General features: G+C 37.9%; 1 protein-coding gene and 1 long non-coding RNA gene across 3 annotated transcripts in view; one reads left to right on the top strand and one right to left on the bottom strand.

Moving 5' to 3' along the window:
- Window positions 1-24,202, bottom strand: part of LOC130421005 (uncharacterized) — a 96,115-nt gene that overhangs the window by 44,747 nt on the left and 27,166 nt on the right. The gene's annotated exons all lie outside the window — the stretch shown is intronic.
- The window catches only part of shisal1a (shisa like 1a), a 28,363-nt gene continuing 21,778 nt past the window's right edge, over window positions 17,618-24,202 (top strand). For both annotated transcript variants that reach the window (XM_056748632.1, XM_056748633.1), the window contains exon 1: window positions 17,618-17,888. The gene's annotated coding sequence lies outside the window, so the exon portion shown is untranslated. The remainder of the gene's footprint in view (window positions 17,889-24,202) is intronic.

Below are 24,202 nucleotides of genomic sequence, written 5' to 3' on the forward strand. Positions count from 1 at the left end.
ACGTCAGAACCAAAAGTGGTCGCAAAATTTGTTTAGGGGCTTTCAAGTAACTCTAGAATAAAACATCCATAAAAGTGTGTTCAACTTGGATCCAACAGAATTAACTATATAAACAAACACAGGGTGGAACGGATGTTGTTAAAGATGTTCACAGAGTCTTAAGCCAAACAGAAATGTTTGATAAACAAAGGATTTTCTCTCCTATTTTTAACAGAATCGTGCTTAGCTCTGACGGGAAGGCCCATATGGCAGCGAGCCTGTATTACTGGATCTTCAGATTTTTTTAATCAAATACACAAATTATTAAACATTCAGAAAAATAAATCTGAGACGACAGCCTTTATATTGGTTGATGGCCTGACGGCTGGATGCAAGTCATGTTGTTTTTTGTTCATGAGTCTGTTTGTGTTTTTGGAAGACACTGGAGATTACTCTGTCTGGAACGTGTTTGCCGAGGGCTTTTCAGACTGACTCATGCCTCAAGTATCCATCAGCAGACTTCAGAAAAAAACACCCAGCAGCTCAATGTTAAACACTTCGATCTCCATGTTGTCATAATGACGATGATGGGGATAAAGAGCATGTTTTTTACTAGAGATAAGTCCTTTGTCATAAAACTCAACTTGGAAGTCCTGTCATTAACAAGACCCCACTTATCCTACATTACATTTAGGAAACAGACTTCACGCCTGTCTAAATCTCACACTTTCCACTCTTTCTCCTTTACACTTATTTTCTACTCTTAACCATTGTGATGAACATGATTTCTGCCAGCTTCCCTGTGTTTCTTACGTTAGATTGACCCCACAAATCTGCCGTGAGTAACTATTTCCTCAATAGAGCCCCACTATTTTTGTTCCAACATCAAAAAATGCAACTCCTGCATTTCAGAGTCAAGTAATTTTCAACAATTTATTAAAAATCAATTTCTTGGCATTGTAGAGTATTTGGCATAAGCCAAATGGTCGGAATCAATGAAAGAAGCACTATAAAAACCATCCACTCCCTTTTGTCCTGGTTTCTTGATACTCATTGAGAGTTTGGATAACCCTTTGGTTTCTCTGTGGGATATGTACGACTCCTAAGCGTCAAAGCAGAGGTGAGAAGTTTCTCTGTCTCATCTCTAACTTAACATCTGAGGCAAACCAGAGAAACTTCTCTGACAAATAGGAACTTATGTGATTAAACTGTCCTTTTCTAAAAATGTATCTAAATGTCTAGGTTGTGTGTTGGCGCTCGTGCCATTTTAAATAGTCTGTAACTGTTAGATATACAACTTTTGATTTAGGGTTTGTTGTATTCATACAAAAATGTGTTCGGACACCTAAACTCAGCGTTTCAACAGGAATGCATTCTGAAACCATTCAAGATTTCCATCCACGTGCATACGGGTATTGGTCCAGCACAGAGCTAGCAAGTATCCGATTCAATATATAGAATAGATACGTTAAGATCGTGCCTCTTTGTTAAAGATGATTTTATTGGTTTTCAGACATGTTTTACCTGCCTCGCAGCCATGCCCTCTCTCTCTCTCTGAGGTCACTTAAACTGTGTTCCGATCTATGCTATCTCTGCTCTATATTCTGTTTGGTAAAGTCACATATGAAACAATGTATGAAAAAGTACTTAAATGGAAAGAAGAGCTCTATTGTGATGTTCGTGACAGTTAATGGCCACAATGTTGTCTAGGCAACAACAGTCACTTCCGCTTCCTGTTAGTATGTCCCAGTAATGGTCATTTTCATTTGTTCCTCGCTCAAAGCTATATCACAAAACTTTAGAAGGCTTGGATTATAGTAAGACTTGTACAAAGTAATGTAATAGTGCCTTTTGTGATTTTTGGAGCTTGAAAGATTCAGCCCAATCTTCATGTATTCCTTTGTTGTCCATAAAAACAACATATGATCCTCTAGAATGACTTGAGGATGAGTAATTGAAGAACAAATTTAATTGTTTGGATAAACCGTTTGTTGGAGGTGAAGTAGAAGCGATTGTCATTCCCATATTTATGCTCTGCTGATGCGACTGTCTTCAGAAAAAGCAGCATTCGGGAAATCTGAGTGTATTTCCGAATGCTCCAATGCATCAAATGCACAAGCACAAAAACAAAAGCAGCAGGAGATCCGTATTACATCAAGCTCGGTTATTATTCCCATTGTCGTGCATTCCAGTCACATGACTTTCATCCAGTATTCAGGCTAACATCCAAATGGCCGACTCTTAGTCCATTCGGCCTGTCTGCACAAACACAACGCCTCTAATTACACTTCATCTCTTTGTCATAGAACACAGACTGGAAGGCCATTGTGTTCGCTAGACTTCTGTTGTCCGGGTTGCGGTTGCTGATGACTGCAGGCTCCATGACGACAGCCTGGTCGGTGACAGTTTCTGTGGCGTTATCTCTATGAGCAGACCACTCTGTGGCATGCTTATTTTCAAGGCCAGGTGGGCCTCACTTTTTGGAGCAATATGACAACAGGTATTATGTGTTTGTCAAAGAGATGTAAGGAGTCGACAGCTCCATTAATAAAGGAATGAATGGCACGACAGAGAGGTTACGACTTTGAAATTGAGGCCCCGTATCAGCGACTACGTGCCCTCACCAGCGTGCTGCATGGTCTTTTTTTAGCCACCCACCTCGCATAATGGGGTGCGATAATAATTCAGAGGAATTGTAACCTTAATCATGATATTCATGACACTTCATTATGTTTCACCTCTCCAGATCAAGTGTTGGTGATTCATCCTTGTGATTTTATTGGCTTTATGGCTCCCATCCTCAGCCAATCATCAGTGTCCAGAAAGGTAATCTGACTATAATATATGACGTTATCTGAATAGCTTTGGATGAGATGAAAGTGATCATTCCTTCCACTGTCTGACATATCGTTCCTCATTCGAGTCGTCTTTCACCAGCTGAGTCAACATAATGGATGCTTTTTAAAGTTTCCATTATCTGAACCCCAGAGCAATGCTTCAAATTTATACTGATAGACCATGTAGAAACGTCCACACAAACACCATGGGCCATATCAGCACATCAAGCTAGCACGTTAAACATATTTTTTCGGTAAAAATCATATTTTGGTCGGATGCAAAAAAAATGTTTGCTGGTTTCACATCTGCTAAAAAAGCGATAATACAAAATTGGTTCACATCACATATTTGTAACAAAACATACTGGATCCACAACCTCCTCAATATATTGTCCTATGAATGTACAACATAACGTCCAAATAAGGCTAAACTTGATACTATTGATGCCTGGCACAATTTTTCGTAAGATATACTAGAATATTAGATATTTTTTTCATTGATCCGATAGTTCAAAATGTTGGAAGCAGGTCTCTTGCTCTCCTTTTCTGTTTGGGTGTGTGTTTTTCCCCCCATCTCTTGTGTTTATCTCTTCTTTTATTTATGAAGCGTTTGGTTTCAAAATTAGATTGTTCTGTTTTCAAATATTTTCAAAAATCATGATATCATGTTTTTATTGTGGTTTATTGTGTTAGTTAGCTGTATTTTTTAGTTATTATGGCTTACATCAAAACATACCAACTGCAGTTTGATTGATATTAATTGGAATGCACAAAAAAAACTAATTTTTGAAAAATATAACAGAGTTATCTCATTTTGGAATCAAACTCTTCATATATATATTTTTTATTGTTGTAGTTGTTGTCTGTGAGTGTTTTTTGTTACATTTAGACCAATAGAAAAATACACATCCGTATATTTATTGTTTGCAAAATAAGTTTGTGACTGACATCCACTTATGTGACTAAACGATTTCATTGGTTCTCATTAACAGTTGTCATACACATGATTGAATTACTTCATTTTTGGATCCATTTAAGAACCTGCATATCATCGCTGTCTTCAGAAACCTCAAATGTCCGAATTCTTTTTAAATTATGAAACACTGTGTTGTTAAAGTTGACATGCACTTTTTAATATTTTAACTTGGTTAGTGGGAAATAAATATGTATAAATAAAATAAATAATGATTTATGTCTAAAAATAAAAATCACGAAATATGAAGAAAAAAAAATATGGCGTTCTCTACAGTCTCTAATTTCAATCTTCAGTTTTTAATTTCAATATTCAATTACATTTTTTACTTAAATCTTTAATTCAAACAAATGATTTACAATTTTACATTTTTAGTTTAAGGTTAGGCTAAATAATATTTTTTACCCTTAGTTTTGTTTGCACATCTATAACGATAGCCAGAATAACATTTTACTACGGGTGGTATACACCTGGGTAGTTGACAAATACCGTACAAGTGTGGAATGACATAGCACAAATTTAGAAAACAAACTGTTGCTGTCACAACGTAGGACACATTTATATGTCAACTAACCATGTACATGTATTGGTCAAATAACAGGACGGCATTTTAATATCAAATTATTTGTTTGCATTCACTTGAAGAAGGAAGTCATATGCATTTTAGATGCCATGATGGTAAGAGAATTTTACTTTTTGATTGAACTATTCCTTTTAGCAACCGTTATTCCATTCCTCCCGTTTATGTAAATCATGCTCATAAATTACAGCTCGATCTTCCTCCTCAAATCAACGTCATGCTATTACCACCCACAGAAAACAGGTAGTATATTGAATTTCTATTCGATCAATTTATTGTGAAAGCAGTTAATCATCAGATTGGTGATGAGCTTTCTGACCCGACATATATTATGGTATAGACAGCCACACTTCAGAGCTCTTTGTGGATTTCAGTGGTGGAAACTGTGCATTCTCAGTAAAGCACGCCAGGTCATGTTAGTCTGCTGAAACCAAAACCCATTTGCAAAAATGTGAATAGCACTGACAAACTGAGTTTAAAGCAGTTTATGGGTATGATTGTGCGGTTACAGAATTTGCATGATGCCTTTAGTAAACCGGGTGATGATGCAGACAGCACATACACATAAATAATGCTATCTATCAGCTGGGACAATTCATTCTTAATTAACCCCCCCATCAACCACCCACGAGTTTCTGCATTAGCTTTTAATTAGCTTTTTTGGATATTGGCTTGAGTGTCCAATTCCTGTCTTTATTTTATTAATACCACGCTGTACATGTGAGAAAAACAGCCGTAAATAAACGGCTTACTGAAGTTATGACTCGCATATGTCAATTTTATACCTACTATTATTAACAAATACATTTTCAAAGAAGCCATAAACTGATACTTTATCATTAGATGCTTTCCACAAGAACAAGAATGTTTCTCTCACATCACAAATCTTTGAAGGTCTTATCAGACAGTCTCTTTGTATTGGAGCCAGATACATAAATTCCATCTCCAAGTCCGAGTGAGAGGTTCTGTTTACTGTAAAGCTGAAGTTTCGGCCCAAGGTTAACGCTCTTCCTGGAAGTTCGAAGTGTTTTAAGAAAGCCGACAGAAGCAAAACAAATATGTCATTATAATGACAGATGCTTTTGAAAGCTTGAGGGAACGAGCCTTGAAATGTCCTCTTCTACCCAGCAGTGTAAAATAATTGCTGACTGTTTGTTTTCTACCTTGGCATGCTGTGAATGGGTAAGAAGGACGTTCATTCACCAGAGAGAGTAGCCACTGTTACAGCAGAAATTGTTTGAGGCTGGATTAAAGCAATACTTGAGCAGAATATAACAAGTATGCCTTTATATGAAATTTTCTCAAAGGTTGAGCTTTCATTATTCAGGAAATTTGATGGAGTTTGAAATCATGTTTCATTTAAATGTCAAGTTTGTCTCAGATGTCATACTAAAACTGCACTGGAGAAACAGAAATTATACATTTATTATTAAAAGTATGGTATATTATAGTTTTATAATATGAAGAGTGTTTGTCATATAATCTGGTATTGCATATCGTGAGGGTAAATTGATGGACTATACCATAGTTAAATTAAGATGTTTTTGTCGCTTTTAAAAAAACGCCTTCTAAGATGCATTACCGGGGTGCATCTTGTGACAAAACAATGGCACTGATATATTTTAAGATATTTCTGGGCAAGTTATATTGAGTTAAGCCAGGTTACACATTCATTCTAGTCTAGGACATAGCCTTAAGCCTGTTTTGTGAAACTGGGTCTTAATAATATTGACTTCTGCAGACTTGGAAAATCTGACAACATTTTGTGACATGGTTGTGATCTCTAAAATGCAGGTGAGATGCAAGTGACTTTATTAAAAGTTTAATTTACTCACCAGTTCAGTGGTCCTCAAACATTTCTGTTGTAAGGCCCCCTTTGTGTAGGCCCCCCCAAAAATAAATACGTAGAATTTTTATTACATTAAACATTTTCTATTTAACAGTGCTGGAACATCAATCTTTTGGTTGATGGGCTTATTCGTTATTTTCATTGAACAAAATTTATAATAAATTTCTATTTTTCATAAAATGCCACAAAACTGTGTCCACCCTGGATTCATCTTGTGGGCCCCCGTTTAGAGAACAACTGCTCTATTTAATCACACACAGAGATAAACATATAAATACAGTAAATCAAATCAATATCAAATGTTATTTTTCCTTGTTATGGGAGCCATACAGATTTGGAACAACATGTGAAGTAGTACACATAGTAAATTCTCTAGGAAACCATATTTAAAACGTCTATGCAGATTTAATGTGCCTTCACTTTTTAATTTTCACCGAGTCTCAAATATCAAACGGAAAAATATTCAACTGTGAGCTTGAGTGATCCACTACCCTGTCATGTTTACATTTACATTTAGTCATTTGGCAGACGCTTTTATCCAAAGCGACTTACAGTGCACTTATTACAGGGACAATCCCCCTGGAGCAACATGGAGTAAAGTGTCTTGCTCAAGGACACACTGGTGGTGGCTGCTGGGATCGAACCAGCAACCTTTTGATTAACCAGTTCAGTGGTTTAACCCACTAGACCACCATCTCCAATGTTTACTACAACCCTCAATAGCCGGCTTGTACCGAGAAGCTGTTCACTTCTCTCAGTGCACTTAACCTCTCTCTCTGTCCATGTGTTCACGGTACAGTCGTCATCGAAAATCTGGTGTGGGCAAATCCGCTCTCCAAAGATGGTAGAAATCAAAATGCCATCTGGGATCTCAGAGGAGATGATCATAGAGGACTTGGAAAACCGTTATGAAAAGGCTCTTATCAAAATTTTTCTCGGGTTGCATTGTGACTGCTTAAACACATGAATTTTTTTGTAAAGAAGGTCAATTCCTTCCTCACAGATGGTCAGGTCTTTACTATTGATGTTTAATACTGTAAAATTATGGAATATTCAAGAACAACAGAAGGTTTTTGATATGACCAATATAAGTCGGTTGTCACCATGGAAACCTGTGGGCCAAGAATATACGGTCAAAGAGTGCGTGCATAATAAATCATCTTAATTTCGTCAACACGGCCTTATAATTTAATTTCCAGCTAAAATGAAAAGTCTGGGCAGAGAAGTGACTCTATAAATTAGTTTGCACTCTGAATGCTGAAGCCAAGACGACGAAAGACTCATCATGCCAAATGACGGACTTAGACAAAACAAAACAAACAATAATTTCAGAATAGACAATGGCAGTCATGTCTTGACTGTTTTAATCCATACGCAAATCATAATTTTAATTTTAATTTTCATCTGCAACCTCAACCTTATCTCAAACAGCTCAAAATAATATACAGTACGTGATTAAGATTATTGACTTTATGGCCGGATTTCGTTTTCTCATTTACTCGGATGCTGAGAGATAGAGCTCAGCGAGAATCGTTCTTGGCAGAATCCAGCACCCCAAAAAAATTCTGCTTTTAATAAGGCTCTATTTGTCTTGAAGCTTTTGTCTTGAGTCAATTGTCCTCCTGCTCCCAACATTTCCCTCAATCCACAAGTTGCCATTTCGATGATAACATTTTTTCGTCCCGTGGCCCATTCTGTTGGTCCAGGGTGACAGATGGTGACCTGTCAAGAAATACAATTTACGGGTCAATGATGCACCAGCCGTCGGCATAAAGGACACCCCTGCTGCTCTCGCTTGAACAGCAGACCTCTCTGTGAGCTAAAAGGGATGGAACTATCTGGCTTCTTTTGGGGATTTTAAATCCAAATATCAGCTGCGAAAAAAAGCACATTCAGCTTTATTCAGAGAATAATTATGTTTTTTCCATCAAAGCTGGGGAGACTTTATGGAGATCCCTGTTGTCTATTAACGTTGTCTCAGATGTTTCTTAAAAATATTTTACAACACAATAGCAACACACCATCATGAAAATTTGTTAATAATGTATAATTGTAGTGAAATTGCAAGAAAGGTGCTCCGACGGTCCGACCACATTTTTGAACAGTAAAGTTGGAGGTGGGTCTTTGTGGTTATGTTTTACGACCGATTTATGATTTGTGTGAATAAGGGTTGTCAAAATAAAACATTTATGAAATAATCTGGCCAAAATTATTTTAGACAAATTTATTACAATGAAATCTGATAAAAATCTTCAAATTCATCTTTTATTTTGTGTTTTCTCTTCTAAGAATGAAAAAGAGAAATTGGTGTATATACAGGTGCTAAATTATTTATAATAATATAATATCATATGTATATTATTAACACTATGTCAATCGCCATCTCTTAAAATAGGGAATTTTCACGAGACCACAAAAAATGTATATACATTTTTTTGTATACTTGATGTTGACAAACCTGATCCCCATAAACATTGTTGAGAGATCTCTTCTTAAATCTCAATTAAAAAAATCTTAAGTTTGTTCTCCACAAGAATCAATTGCATTTTTGATGTTTCACCCTCAAATTGGTGAGAAGCAGATACACGCTCGTAGGATATAAACCTGTATACTGATGGAACAGATCCTTAATGCTGATTAGACTTTAGGATCAGTTTGATTAAATGCTCGAGAATGAGAGAGAGACTCATGCATACTCCTGATTAGCTGAACGAAAGGACACATCACGCATACAAACACGGTCGTATGAAGATGATGATGACGGTGCTGCTGATGAGGATATTCCTCCAAAGCTTAAACCTGCAGGCAGTACAATGCGTATAATCATTAGTGCTCTTTTCATCATCTCGTCCTCTTTCCTCTTTAATTATTTGCCTGACCTGTTGATTGCAATTTGTTATCAGCTCAAATGAGACGTTGTGAAGGATTTCTAAGTGTCACCTATCACCTTGATGGGGCCAGATTAAAAATAGGGAAGAGCCAGAGGTAAAAAGCTTAAAATTGTGCCAAATTACAACCTTCTAAAGTGCAAAACCATTTCCAGCTTTCAGGAACAGTTCACACAAAAATGAAAATTCTGTCATGAATTACTTATTCTCCAGTTTTTTCAAAACCATATAAATATCTAGGTTGAATTGCTTGTCACCAAACAGTTCTTGGACCCACTGATTACTTTAATAGGAAAAATGAAATAGTGCCCCAAACTGTTTGCTCTCATACATTCTTCAAAATATCTTCTTTTGCGATCAACAGAGCAAAGAAATGTATAAAGTAATGTTTCTATGGATTTCAATGGGGTCTAAGATCTGTTTGGTTATAAGCATTCTGTAATATATCTTTCTCTGTGTTCTTCAGAACAGAGACATTTATCCAGATTTGGAAAAACTTGAAGGTGGGTAAATAATGACAGTCAACTGTTCCTTTAAGAGCTCCATGATGTCCTCGGACATCTTCAGAGGTTTCACAAGGTTAACAATCTATGTGTAAACATGGTTTTCATTATTTAGGTCTGATATTTAGCTTTAATTAGATTCTAAGGATTCAGTAAGTAGACAATGAGACACTACTGTCCATTTAAACCTCTGCTATTAATTCACCACTTCCCATACTTTTCACATCCATTTACATACTAATTTATGATGGGCTTTTCTCTTCTGTATATTTAATCATTTATATGTCAACTTCACACCGAACCAAATGTGCATTTATTCTTCCCTAGTGCTGAATTATAAACAAGAAGAGCACAGAGCATCATGACAACAGCAAAATGTCTCTAAAGGGGATTTGATTTATGAACTAACGGCTTAAACCTAAGCTTTGTAGAAGATTGCTGCTTTGCAAGGAATTTCCTTCAGGAAATGCAAATGTAGTTCATTACTGCGTTTCACAGCCGGGAAGTGTGACACTTCTACTGCCCACAAGCAACTTCTCTGAGGAAAAAAACATGGCGGGTCTGTGAGAATCTATGCAAAACTGTTCTCACTGTGCATTTTGGGTCGTTCTGAAAACAACACATTCTGACATGCCGTACCATGGTGTCTTTGGAAATAGACAATTGAAACTCAGAGTTTGTGGATAGGTGATGAGTCAGACAGAATCAAATGTAGGGTCTATAATGTCGTTAGATTTCTTGATTCTCATCAAGATTCACTTTAATAAGATCCTAAATGAGTCCATCCAAATGCAATCAGCTCCTAATGAAAAATAAGAGAAAATCATTTGACGGATTTCATCTGCACTCCCAAGGACCACTTTACGGAGCAGATACATCGCCATGGTAACAGCTGCATCCTGTCAACTTTGCAAAGTAAAATGCCAAAAGACAAGCTGACCATGAATATAGACATTAAGGGTATTTTTCCCACATTTAAAGAGATATCACATGTTGCATTCGCCGCCAGCCGCTTTAAAAAAAAATTGCCAGCCTACGCCAGCGTTTTTTTAACATTTTCACCCAACTTTGATGGCTCACAGTACATTTTCTGTAAAGAATATATGGACAAGCAATATGTCAAATGAAAGGACAGAGTCTCAGCTTTCAAACAAAAGAAATCACTTTCTTCTATCTTCATTTGTTCGTTTTTTAATCACTCCATAGATGTGGCCTACCCACATCTATGGATTTTCTTCAAAAATGCATCATTTTGATTAAACAGCTGAGATAATTAACGTTTTTTGTCAAAGATTCCGCCCAGATTCCACTCAGAACAATCATTAAAAAACGCTAAAACATATACGTTCTAGGCTCTGGGATTCAGTACTTTTTCCCAAAGGAGTGTAATAACGCCGTAATAACTCGTCAATGGCGGTGAAAGAGTTAAGTAGAATACTAAAAATGATAACAGAATACCACCATTCCTGATCCACTGCTTGTCCATTCAGATTAGAGAAATACGCAATAATGATAACTTGAAATCTAAAAGAATACATGCGTGTGTTAGTGCTTGGTTTGGTCACTGTGTGCCAATGTTAATCTCATAAATAATTGCATTGCTTCACACACTTTTCTCCCAATATCTGAGGCAGAGAAGTCCCAAACATATCATGGACTCAGGCTGCATCTGGCCAATTCCAGCGTTTATGGATGTGATATTTTGCTTTATGGATTTGACGCTCGGAGAAAGTATTACTGACCATATACTGAACCATTTGTTTATATTTTACTAAACCCTTGTTGATAGAGTCTAAACATCAGAAAAAATATCACTATTTTAAAAAAGGTTAATGAACATTTTACATTTTACCCTACGGATGTGTCAAAAAAAGGACAGTTTTTAGGAGACGATAAACTTTGTAGGATTTCTGTGAATTAAAATGAACAAACCTGAAGAAATTATACCCTACGAATGGAGAAGAGATGAGTCGTTATAAAACATAAAACAGTTACTTTATGTTCCCCATTTATGATGAATATTTGCCGTTTTGGATTTGACAATCCTGAAAATGGCCCTTACCTGACTATGAAACACCATGCACTGAAAATAAAACAAATGCTTTAAAAACTTTAAGAGAGACATGAAATGGGTATGATAAATGTTAATATCTGTGCTGTAAGTATAGTAAAACTTTTGGTAAAAACTCAATTTTTTCATGGTAAGGTTGACTCTTTCACAGAATTAAATAAACTGAATAATAGTTTTATTAACAGCTTTGTTATGTTTGCATGCGCCTTTAAACCCGGTTCTCTCCGAGCACCCTTGGGTTGGATTAACAGGCTTAACCGCATCAAAATAAGGATAGTCTGATAATCATTCAGAGAATTTTGGAATCTCATTTGTTAGAAACTTTGTTAGTTTCATCTCTCTGCGCAGAAAAGCTCTTTCCTCTCTAAATCCATTTCAATCTAACGCTCATCTTCATCGTCCCACATGAGTGGTTTTTGGATCTATGTATACTGGTGAAAAAAACATCAAGATCTGCACGCATATCATTCAGCATTCTTCCTGTAGATATGAATAATGCTTCAAATCTATTTTTATGCCACAGTGAAATCACAACACATCAATGTCACTTTCTCAGGTACTGTGTTGGAGAGGTGACTTTTGCCTTCATGCCGGTTCTGGACTGGGGCCAATAGCTGTGCAGCCTGGGGGAGACGTACCTATTTTTACAATATATCCTTGGAGCATGTGTCACCAGGCATTCTCCATATACCTCAGCCTAGATGACCTTGCACAGGGACTTGCTGAGAGATGTGGCTGCATTTAGTTCAAAAGTTTATGTTCTAGCATAAAAAGCTCATAAAAATCTATTTTCTTAAAACCAGTGCTTGAAAAAGTTTGATACTCTCAAACTGGGTAACTGGTCTGTTTTTGGGTCTCTATAGGGTTTTGGTCTCTTTTCAGCCTACAAACTGGCCAAACTGCAAGACCAGCTTAAACCAGCTAAGACCAGCAAAACAATTTAAGCTGGTTTAAGGTGATTTGCAGCATTGATGATTATCAAATTCTTCAGTTTAGCAGTAAAAAAGTAGTCAACATGTCTCCACAGTTTTCAACTAAAAGGCACAGTCTGTTGTGTTAAGCATGGTGATGTGAATCCGCTGTAATTGTTTGTAGTCATGTGTTTCAACTGCTGTAGTGGAAAAAAACAGAACAGAAATAGATCTCATCGTCCACCCACACATCCCTTATGCTCTTCCATTCATCTATTTCTCTCTCTCTCTCTCTGCTCCCCCTTAGACACAATGTTACATCACAAACAGTTCATCTGTAAAGTGCTGAATGCCTTGAATCAAACCAGTGACACGGCATGGAGAACATCTGGAAAGGCACATGCCTGAATTAATGCATTTATTGTGACTTTTATTATTTAGACCACTGCACATCACAACAGCAATTTTATTGAACTCGACCAAGTGATTTTTCTTAAAGGGACAAAAACAAAACCGGCCATTGTTTACTGTAAAGGGATATCAACCTTTCAGATGAAATCTTTTCTTCAAAGCAGCTGCGTTTGATTCGCCATGGCAACGCAGAGCTAGTGATGACAATGGTTGTCATCTCTAAACATTTCCAGATAAAATCAGTGGGAAGCCCTTTCCAGTTCTGATTAAACACACTGTTTTGACTAAACCCTGACCTTGTACGCCATTGATCTTGAAATCATCACGGTATGCACACCGAGTGCTTTCTGTTGCTCCGGATGCAGGTTAACTGAGGTCTGGAATAAGACCTTTTGTTTGACAGAACAAATGATGTCAGTAATGCAATAAGATGAGAAGTAACCAAAATGGTGCACTCTTTATATATATATATATAGGCTATATACAGCATAGTATAAACTATACATATAACATGTCCTTTTAAGAGGGCCCAATGTGAAGGGTATAGTCAAACACTAGCTGTTCTCTCCTGAGCCTCATTTACCTTGCCTAAAGCCAATGTTATTCATTGGTTGTGCTCCGTACAAACACTGCTTGTGGGTCACATTTACTTATTATAGGACAGTATACCTGCACAGCTTTCAGAAAGTATGTTTGGAAGGAGAGTCTGTGCTTTCACCCTTTATTGTTCAGATCAACCGGATGACTCAAACTCATTCACTAAAAATGATCCATTGCGAACAAACAGAACACAGACACAACACTAATTATAAGTAATTTTTCCTTCGCGACTTCTCCTGGAACGTTACATATGGCCCAATGAAACACTTGCACATTTACGAGCCTGTAAACTGTACTTCCACAAATGTGCTAAATGGTGCTGTAGATTAAATTGATGCTCTATCAGCAAAGGCGTTTACACAGTGCAGATTGATTTACCTATAATTAGCAGCTCTTTGGAGAGCAGTGAAAGTGCCGCACTCTTGTTTACTCGCTGTGATTTGAAAGAGAGAGAATACATACTCTGAGTTTAACCCTTAAGGCATTTTCATCTGGAATGTCAAACACATATCAAAAGCTTTTATTTGATTTTTTTTTTCGAGGATGAAAAGGATGCATTAATCTGTCAATAGATGAATCTTATTCCTGTTGGGTAATAAACGTATTCCTTTTTTCCGTGTTTTTCCAACAAATACAATATTTCTATTTTATGAAAGAATGTATAACATTTGATAACCAATTTAGATTTTTAAGAAGAAACCCCAACATGATGCACTCATCTGTGGCTATAAAAGTTGTTTGGTACTCTCTCTCTCAAGTTGGCTTCCTCAATCTTTTTCTCACCGTATGTGGTTCCAGACAGCTGGTGATGTTGATAAAAGCCAGTGACACCGGCAGGAATGTGCGGAAGAGGTCTCTGTTAACTGTATTTCACCTGACAAACTCTGGCAGAAGCAAATCCCTCCCTCGGGTTTCAGCTCCGCTCTTCACTTTTAACTTTGGTCTTTCTCTGTTAAATCCACCCAGTTGTGGTGTCCAATTTACGCTAGTTGTATCCGTTACTACAAAACATAGATTCCACAAATCACACATATACAACATTACAAAAACTGTACCGTAAACTCAAAAAAATTCTCTCATCTTGTATTTTCGCTGACCTTTTTTCCACTACATTGTGTTTCCTCTATATTCCTTTGGTGCATCTTCCCCACCCCTTCATTATTTCTCCAGGCCTTATTTGTTGCTCTGGTCAACAAAATCAGGCTCGCTGATCACAAGCCTGTAACATCTGCTCTTGTGGAACACAAGATTCCTGCACCAGCTTCATGAAATAATGATGTGCTCCAGCATGTGTGCTGATCTGTGATGTCAGATAATGCCAACGGTACTACAACTACCAATGTTGACAAAGAAAGTTAACAAAAATGTGAGCCAGGCTGTGCAACATGAAATTTAGCTTTAGTTACAGGATTGAGTGAAGGTCAAACTAAATGAGAAGTGTCATGAAAAAACTAATCCTGGACTGCATGCGCGATGGACCAAAATGGTAACATTCATCCGTCATGTTTTTCTTTATTAACTTTATTCAGCAAAGAAATGCAGCAAGTGCTCATCATGAATTTCTTAAACTGTGACAGGCACTTATTATCCAACTTGATAATGCCGCATCTTTATATGTTCAAAAAACATGTTTGGTTTCGAAGCAAATGTTGACTATGTGCATGTTTATATGGATGTAAGAGGGTGAGAAGATTGAGATATTAATAGACGTTTTTAAATGTGGACATGATATCTAACTGTATCTTTACATATGCAGGTGTCTGTGTGGGAGAGAGAGGAAAGAGATAGAGAGAGGACAGGATACACACTAACGTGCGTTTTACAAGCGTGCATGTTTGTGTGTGTTTGTGCAAGCGTGTGTGTGTAAGCTTGTGTCTGTAAGCCTATGTTGGTGCATGTCATCCGGACTGCAGAGGTATGTCATAATGCAGCTGTCCTGCTTTAGGTGCTCAGTGCAGTACTGCGTATTGCAGCAGCAAGAAGGTGTGGGGGGTTGGTGAATGAATATTCAGAAAACACACACATCCAACACAATAAAACTCAACTTTTTCTTTTTAAAATCACAATGTTAACTTTAGTAACAGACTTTATAATTGCTCTATTGGTATTAGCAGATTCTTTCCATAAAAGAAAAAATGCAGAAAAGGTCTAAAAAGTTCCTCCTCTCAAAGCAAATAATAAAAAGCATCAGTTTGTTCTTTGTTGTTGTTGTTTTTTCAGACAGACCTCACAAACACACATTCTTGGAACACTGACAGTATCATTGTGTTCTGTTAATTTCTGGACTGCTCATTTTGTGTCTGTATGATTTTTATCTTCTGTTATTGGGTTAAGAAGAAACACAAATTTCTCTATTCGGGGATGGACCTATTTAATAAGCTCAACTGGAGACAGTCAAGAAAACTAGTTTTAAAAAGAAAAGAAAGTTTTAATGAACGAAAAAGACTTGATTGAGGAAATTTAAGAAAAATGAATAGCAAATGTTTAACATTCTTAAATGTAATTTCTAAATCACTAAGCAAATGAAAATACAAACGAGTTAAAACTCACCAAAGACGTCCATAAAAAGAAGTCTTTGGATACTGTAAAAAAAACTCTTATTTTGGTATTGCATGGGTTCTCAAGGTTTACACAAACTGTCAATATGGGTATCATTAAAATACCAAGAAATTCAGAAATTACACAATTTTGTAATTTTTAAAAGCACATCCCCCACCGCACATCCTTTCTTGTGGAATATACAATTGTGTTTGTTTCATGGCAGGTCGTCTCGTCTCTTTCTCCTTTTCATTAAATAGTCATTTTATGCCCTTCTAGCATTTCAGCCACTTTATGCATTCCAGCTTCACAAACAGATCAATCGGTACGAATGAGCTGCTGACGGTTCATAAATCGGAGTGAATCTTTGATTGTTTGCATTATTATTAAGTAGAGATGTTGGTATGGAGCAGTCATTATAAAGTGGTTTGATCTGTTTGCTAGTTGGGTTTGGAATGTTCTCGTTTGAAAAAAATATCTCTACAAACACACTGTTCATCTCGCTCACTCCATCAGTCCATCTGTCTAGCTTTCTCTCTCGCTTTTACTTTCAGGAAAGGGAGATCCTCATCCATGGAAGGAGGGATTTAAAAAGCTTGGAAGAGAATGAATGTGTGAGTGTTGAAAAGAAAGACAGTGTTGATTGAGCCCAAGCCGTCTGTCAGAATCCCAGCCTGACCATTCCTCATTAGTGGGCCAATACTGACCTTCTGCCTTCAACCGTTGGATTACAGCCAAATCCTGCGACACGTGTGGGAAGAACTCACCTACACACACATTCAGCAGCATTCACCCACTCATAAATATAAGACACTCGTGGTGGATACACGCAGAAACATTGCCACATGCTTGTTTTATATTGGATCGGGGCATCTTTCATTGACTTGCATTGTCTTTGTATCAAGCTTTTGTTTATTTAAGGGATAGTTCACCTAAAAATGTATTATTTAATAACCGTTGCGTTGTTACAAACCTGTATGACTTCCTTCTATTTGTAAAACACCATTTTAGATGTTAATCATCTTGTTTGGCTGCTTGCTTTCGTGTAATGAAAATGGATGGGGACTAGAAGCTGTCAAGCTCCATAAAAAGCCAAATCCACCACCATAATATATAAGCATCATAACAGTAGCCCATACCACTTACGACGAATGATATGTGTGGAAATTTAAGACATTTATTGAAAAACTCACTGCTGCAGTCACCATTTACTTCCATTCAATAGAAAGGATCAGCAAAAACGGATCATTTTATGCTTTCTATAGGTAAATCATTCTGTATTTACGATGAGTAAATAATGAAAATGTCCTTACGAATGAGCCAACCCTTACATCTGTTAAGCTATTTTCCTTATTTGGACCATTAGCTGGTCTCTACAATGTTGGTGATATCATGTTTTGATACCCTTATGGGGACATTTAGTACCCACAAAAACAAAGGCAAACCTGATCAACACACCCCATTTCCCTCCCATCTTCTACCTCTCTCGCTCAGCCGCTCTGTCTGCGCGCAGTTTAAGTGCAGGCGCACAGCGCGTGGAAGGAAGAGGGCAGAAGTGCTTGCTTCCCCTCCTCTTTACCTCCGTTCATCTACTCGCACACGGCAGTCGGTGACTGTACACTAACTGGAACAGCAGGATGAGCGCGTACCTGTGCGAGCGCAGCATACAGCGCTGAGCGGGAGACTCTTTCAACATGCTGTAACATCAGGCAAACTGACTTCAACAGGAAAAAAGACACAAGAAGGAGGTAAGGATGGTTCTCTGCTTTTCATTTACATTGATTGCACTTTGTTTTCTTGTTTGAAAGTGCATTCAAATTATCTAAACTCATGCATTGAAGTTGACGGTTTGTTGACTGTACACTTGAAAGCTCGATGAGTAAAGTGAATATATGGAGTTGACAATATTGATGGAGACGAAGAGTATAACGGGGCTGCTGTTTTGGATACATCTTGTCACCTGAGACGATGCACCAGATCTTTAAGCTTAGATAATAATGATGTGGGAGCCTGACTGTGCTGTTTGGGTTTATGTGGAATAAATAATGGGCGTCTGAATTTTCCTATTGCTCTGCACTGGGGAGAGAACGTCAGGAGATATTGTGGTAACTTGGAAACAGGAGCGTGGATGGCTAAGCTTGTGCGTAAGTTGCAAAGTGTTTGCCAAGTGATAAAGGATGCTGGAGGGGGAAAATGTAATGAACTTCTTAAGTCAACAACAAAATGACAACCAGTCGCAGTGTGTGTACCAATTTTAAAGTGATAGTTCACCCAAAATGGAGACTCTGTCATCATTTACTTTCCCTCTTGTCATTTCAAACAGAAAAGATGCCATTTTGTGCAGAACAGAAAAGAAGTTATTTTGAAAAATGCTGTTAACTGGACTCCATTCACTTGCATTGATTTTTCCATTCCATTTTCTACCGCTTATCCAAACTATCTCGGGTCACGGGGAGCCTGCGCCTATCTCAGGAGTCATCGGGCATCAAGGCAGGATACACCCTGGATGGAGTGCCAACCCATCGCAGGGCACACACACTCACTCATTCACTCACGCACTCACACCCTACGGACAATTTTTCCAGAGATGCCAATCAACCTACCATGCATGTCTTTGGACCAGGGGAGGAAACCGGAGTACCCGGAGGAAACCCCCGAGGCACGGGGAGAACATGCAAACTCCACACACACAAGTCGGAAGCGGGAATCGAACCCCCAACCCTGGAGGTGTGAATCGAACCCCCAACCCTGGAGGTGTGAGGCGAACGTGCTAACCACTAAGCCACCGTGCCCCCCTGCATTGATTTTGAGTCCATACAATAGAAGATGTTCGGCTACCAACTTTCTCCAAAATATATTCTTTTGTGTTTATGGGAATAAAGTCATACATGTTTGAAATGACAAGAGTGCGAGTAAATATTACCCGAATTTTCAATTTCACCACTAATTGGGTTCCTCACCTCTGTTATTTATCAGACTGTGTGCATGTGTGTGTTTGTTTGAGTGGTTAAGATGTCAGTTGTACACTCAAGCATACTTCAGTTTATCAAAACATGTCTTCGGCTGAGAAGTGAGGAGCGATTTTGGACTGAGCTCTCACGCTTCTTTCTATGGATCACAACAGTGAGCTGTCAGAACTCTCACAGCTAGACATAGACACATCTCCTCAACAAATCAACAGCTGTTGAATTTCCATTTCTGGCTTCCTAAATGACATCTACGATCATTACGAATATTTTAGTGTAAACATTACATCAGTAGCATCTGACGTCTATGAGACCACCCGAGTATTTTTGTGAATGAAACGCAGTACAACCCAGGAATCTTTCAGCATGTGCTTAAAGACTTTCTAATTTGCTTCCCTTCCCCGTGTTTAAACTCATTTATCATCTTGCGTATTTATTTAGTGTCGGGCCATTCGGAAACGCCGTCCGGAAAATCGTCTCCATGAATTGGAAGCCAAATTTAGGCTGCTAATTTTAGCCTCGGCACGTCATATCGTAGCAGAGAAATACGTTTAGGAGGATAACAAAGGCGCTGGTATTAATGAAGCCCATATTTCAGCCACTTTTGCCCCAGCAGCACTGGTTATCTGGCTTTTGCAGAGAGAGAGAGAGAGATATTACCGCTCAATTAGAAACAACCCATTCTGGATGGCTCCAGCCGGTGTGCTTTGAATGCGTTTGTTAAAAGACACACAAACGATATGAGACCCAACAGACCTACTATTACAACTCATGCTTTGGATTCAAACAGCAAATGCCTGTGGCACAGTTACGGCTGGTATAGATGATGCTTCTGAAGTCAAACATACTGCAGGTATTTCCCCTTTGACTCACTGTAATGTGGTGGAGGTGATGGAAGTTTACACACAATGCCATCTCAGATGTTTAAAAACAATGAGTTTTAATGCGTGTAATGAATACGCATTTGTCCATCACGCTCACATTAGCGGGGAAAAACGACACAGAGGAGCCATAAACTGTTCTTTAGTGAGATGACAACAAAGAGAGAGTGAGAGAGGGAATTAGGCAGAAATGGAGTGAGAAATGGAGGATATAAAGGCTATTTGTGGCTGTTGATCTCTTATTTACTGTTAAGCGTGTTGATAAAATGTTTATATGCTCTTCTACTTGTAAGTCGCTTTGGATAAAAGCGCCTGTCAAATGAATAAATGTAAATTTAAACAGACAATTATTGCATTTACGTCCTAGGAATCAAAAAAAAGAGAACAAATAATGAGTAAAAAAGGCCAACATGACCAATTTCAAGCAGTTATTCACAGAGATAGACATTATTTAGGTGGGTATAAGTCTTCTTTAGTGTTTCATATCACCAAACTTAAAAATCGAAGATTGTTGTATGACATTGAATTTGAAAGTAACATTAAGTATTTTCTCCCAGTGGCAAATCTACAGCAAGATGCATGCAAATATGTCAAATTACTGACACACAATAGATTCATTTTTTATCAAACTATCAAAGAAAAGAGGAAGGAAGACATCTGCAACATCTGGAGTTCTATAGACCACTTCGGATGACATAAACAAGGCTGGTGTAACGGTGGTCAAGAGGAACATCCTATTTCACTACACAAACTTTTAAACAAAATACAACCAATTTAATATTTCTAACCTATTTAAAATGTTAAACGAACATCTTTCAGAATTCATTATAATTGTAAGACTTTATTGATAATAATAACATGAATAAATAAATAACCGGAAGTGCTTCTGGACCAGTGTGGTCTATACTTTCGTCCGTTTTAAAAAGGTGTCAATCGTGAGCATGTCAAGGGGGAAATTTCAAGTACACAACAATGCATGTAAATGAGTTGTTTGTATTGCTGGAGCAGCTTTTTGCTCTGTTTGTTATGGATGTTGGTGTTACAGTAACTATGGGGATATTCAGAGAACAGAGAGTGTACAGTACTAAATGGCAATGCTTACGACGCTAGTTCATGTTATCTAAATGAACTTTTCCTGATCTCTTCAGCCTGACACACTCGTATAATTACATTTCATTAAGAGAACTGTAGCTAAGCCCCAGCAAAACCCTAAACCATATCTAGTACACTAGTAGCATACTTTGCATTCTTATAGTCTGCCAGAGTCATAAAGTAACACTAAATCTTATGGCACAAATTGTGACATCTTAGAGGAACAATGCAAGTTGAATGGGGCACACTCACAGATTTGCATTCACTTCTGATTTATAGTAGAGTCAGTTGATCTGGAGGGACAAAGTTTTGCTGTCAAATAGTCTAGACATGTGGAAGTATGGCAAAAGACCAACAACTGAGGGACATAATTGAAATTCAGAGACACTTTAAATTTGTCCCTGCAGCGGTTCTGATCTTGAATAGTTTGCTCGGGCAGTGAGCTCTCCGTAAGTAGTGCCTCCTTTTGTCAGCGCCAGCTCAAACTCTTGCGCACGTTTCAGAAACCGTAGGGAATATCGGTCGGATATAATGAGCAAAATGATCTAAAATCATGATACAGGGACTGGCTTTTATACACAGTCTTTTTGCCTGGCACGTTCATTTTCCTATGAGAGGGGTCTTACTGAATTCTGTCCAGTAATGTGTATGGAACAGGTCATCTGGTCCACCCAGGAGTTCAAGGTTTGACTGGTGTTACTGATGGATTTTATTCTACACCATTCTGCGTGCAAAAAACATTTTTATCATTGGTGGCCCTGTGTCAATATTCTGATTAAATACAAATTTTCATAGAATTGCAACAAAGTATTTTGTTATATTAAAAGAAAAGGCTCTAAGATGCATGAAATGGGCTAGGGACACGTCATCCAATCAGATCTGTCATACAGTAAATTTAACACATTTAACGATAATTAGTCACATGCTGTTTCTGGTTGAAGTGGGGAAAAAACAGGTACCCATGATGTAACGTAGGTCTCCTTCCGGGGGTCCTGCGCCCGCTGAGCACCTGCCATTGAGATGAAAGGGAATGCTAGTGAATGTCTCTCTCCAGGTATTACAGACCTCCTTAGCTCTACCCGGTTATGTCAAAGGAAAAACTCCCATCGCAACCAAGAGAACTGTAAAGACCTTGTTCATACAACAGCGTTTAGTATCAAAGGATGATGTTTTGTCTTCTAAACTGACATCGGCGTGCAAAGCCTTCCCTAATAAATAATGAACGAGCAATCGTACACATTCACAAAGTATTGTATCTACTTCAGCAGGAGGAGAAAAAAGGTATGCAGATGACTTCTGAGCATACGAATATAAATATTAATTGATCTTCGGAGAGAAAGAACGGGCTCCTGCAACGCTCGAGTCAAATCTGATGCTCGGAGGCAACGTGAGCACCTCCCGTTCTCTCTCCCTTTTACACATATGAACGCACCTACACTATCAGATTCACACTCATCCGAGAGGAATAGATAAACACACCGTGTAGTGTTGCCTTGGGAGAAGACAGTTCTTCACACTTTTCCTTCTTTGAAGCAATATGTGATGTACTGCCAGGAGTGGCAGTGCTCAGGCACAAATGTTTGAGAATCACAGCCATATGCTGCATGCTTCTACAAAACCACTGATCCACACTCCCAGGAACACATTGTGTTCTTGGAGCCTGTTTCTAACACCAACATCTTCCTCCAACGCTATCCTTATTTTTCATTGTTACTAATGGCATCTGTCGTTTAGTCTTTATTTCAAACATTTCCAGACGGCTTGCATAAATATTGTTTCTTTTCTCGGCTGAACAGAACTCGCATATGTAGAAGAAAAAATGTTTGTCAAAGAATTAGAGCACACGTTTAAAGATGCTCTCTATATAAAACATGATGTCTCTCACACCATTAGAGCAGGTGGAGTGTATGAATGCAGGAATGTGTGTATAAAGTTGGAAAGCTGTGTGATTTTACATTGTATACCATGAGTACCATGTAAAATCACGGTAGTATAGTATACCACATACTATCATGTTTTTGTTGGACATTGACCATAATTTGGAAAACTATGTATTTTAACAGAGTACTCATTGAGTAGCTTACCACTTAGCATCACTTAATAGCATCACTGGTCTTTCTGTAAGTGATGGGTCAAGTATGTTTTATATATTACATACTGTACATTATTAAATGTCTTGATTTCTGTATTTGTGTGGTTGTGTTAAAGTTTTGTACACAAGATATGCAGTATTTATAGGGGTGGGCTTTGGCATACAATGCAGGTTCTGGTTAACGTTGACTCCACTTTCTCCGAGTTTCCACGGTAACATTAAAGCTATGTGCATGTGCGTAGGACAATGTTGTTTGCCATATGTTTTTTGTTTTCTGATTTAGCATATAAAAGTGCTGCGTTAGTTTCCATCTGAGCCACGCAGCATATGTTCGGTGTATTCTCAGACCTCGATTGTATTCTCAGACTATTAAAAGAAACAACAATAAACAGAGATGATGCTTTCATATGCTTACATGTATTTTAGTATTTTTACATTTGCGGCATTTGGCAGATGTTGTTTTCCATAGGGACTTACAGCACATTCAGGGGATAAATGTTTTTATCAATATGTGTGATATCTACGATTTGAACCCACAACTTCTGCACCGGTAATATATCAACTGAGCTTCAGGACAATAAGCAAATACTCATAAACAATTATTACAGACACTAACTCTTCTTTTCTAGGGCATCCTGAGGAAATCCCCAACCTGTTGCAGTCTGCTAGTACTATCGAATACATTTTTATAGCATGTTTGCATGCAATTGTTAATATTTAAATGAGAATTTATCTTGCCAATATGAATGTGTATAAATTTGTATGACAGTTTGTTTGCCTACTTGGCCTCTGGTGCGTGCTGTTCCTGTCACTGGACTGATGCATTAAACCAACAATGCCAAGTCAATGGGTTCGATTCCCATGGAACACACAAACGTATACTTTGAATACGCTTGGATAAAAGCGTCTGCCAAAAGCATGAATTTAAAATGTGTTTTGTGTATGTGCGGCGTGTTTCCGTTTATGCTGGCAAGAGGGAGGGTTTGTGACTGCCAACAAGCCATTCAGTGGGTTTTGAGGGTGAGGGAAGC

This window comes from Triplophysa dalaica, chromosome 5, assembly GCF_015846415.1.
Source record: "Triplophysa dalaica isolate WHDGS20190420 chromosome 5, ASM1584641v1, whole genome shotgun sequence".
Classification (NCBI taxonomy): Eukaryota; Metazoa; Chordata; class Actinopteri; order Cypriniformes; family Nemacheilidae; genus Triplophysa; species Triplophysa dalaica.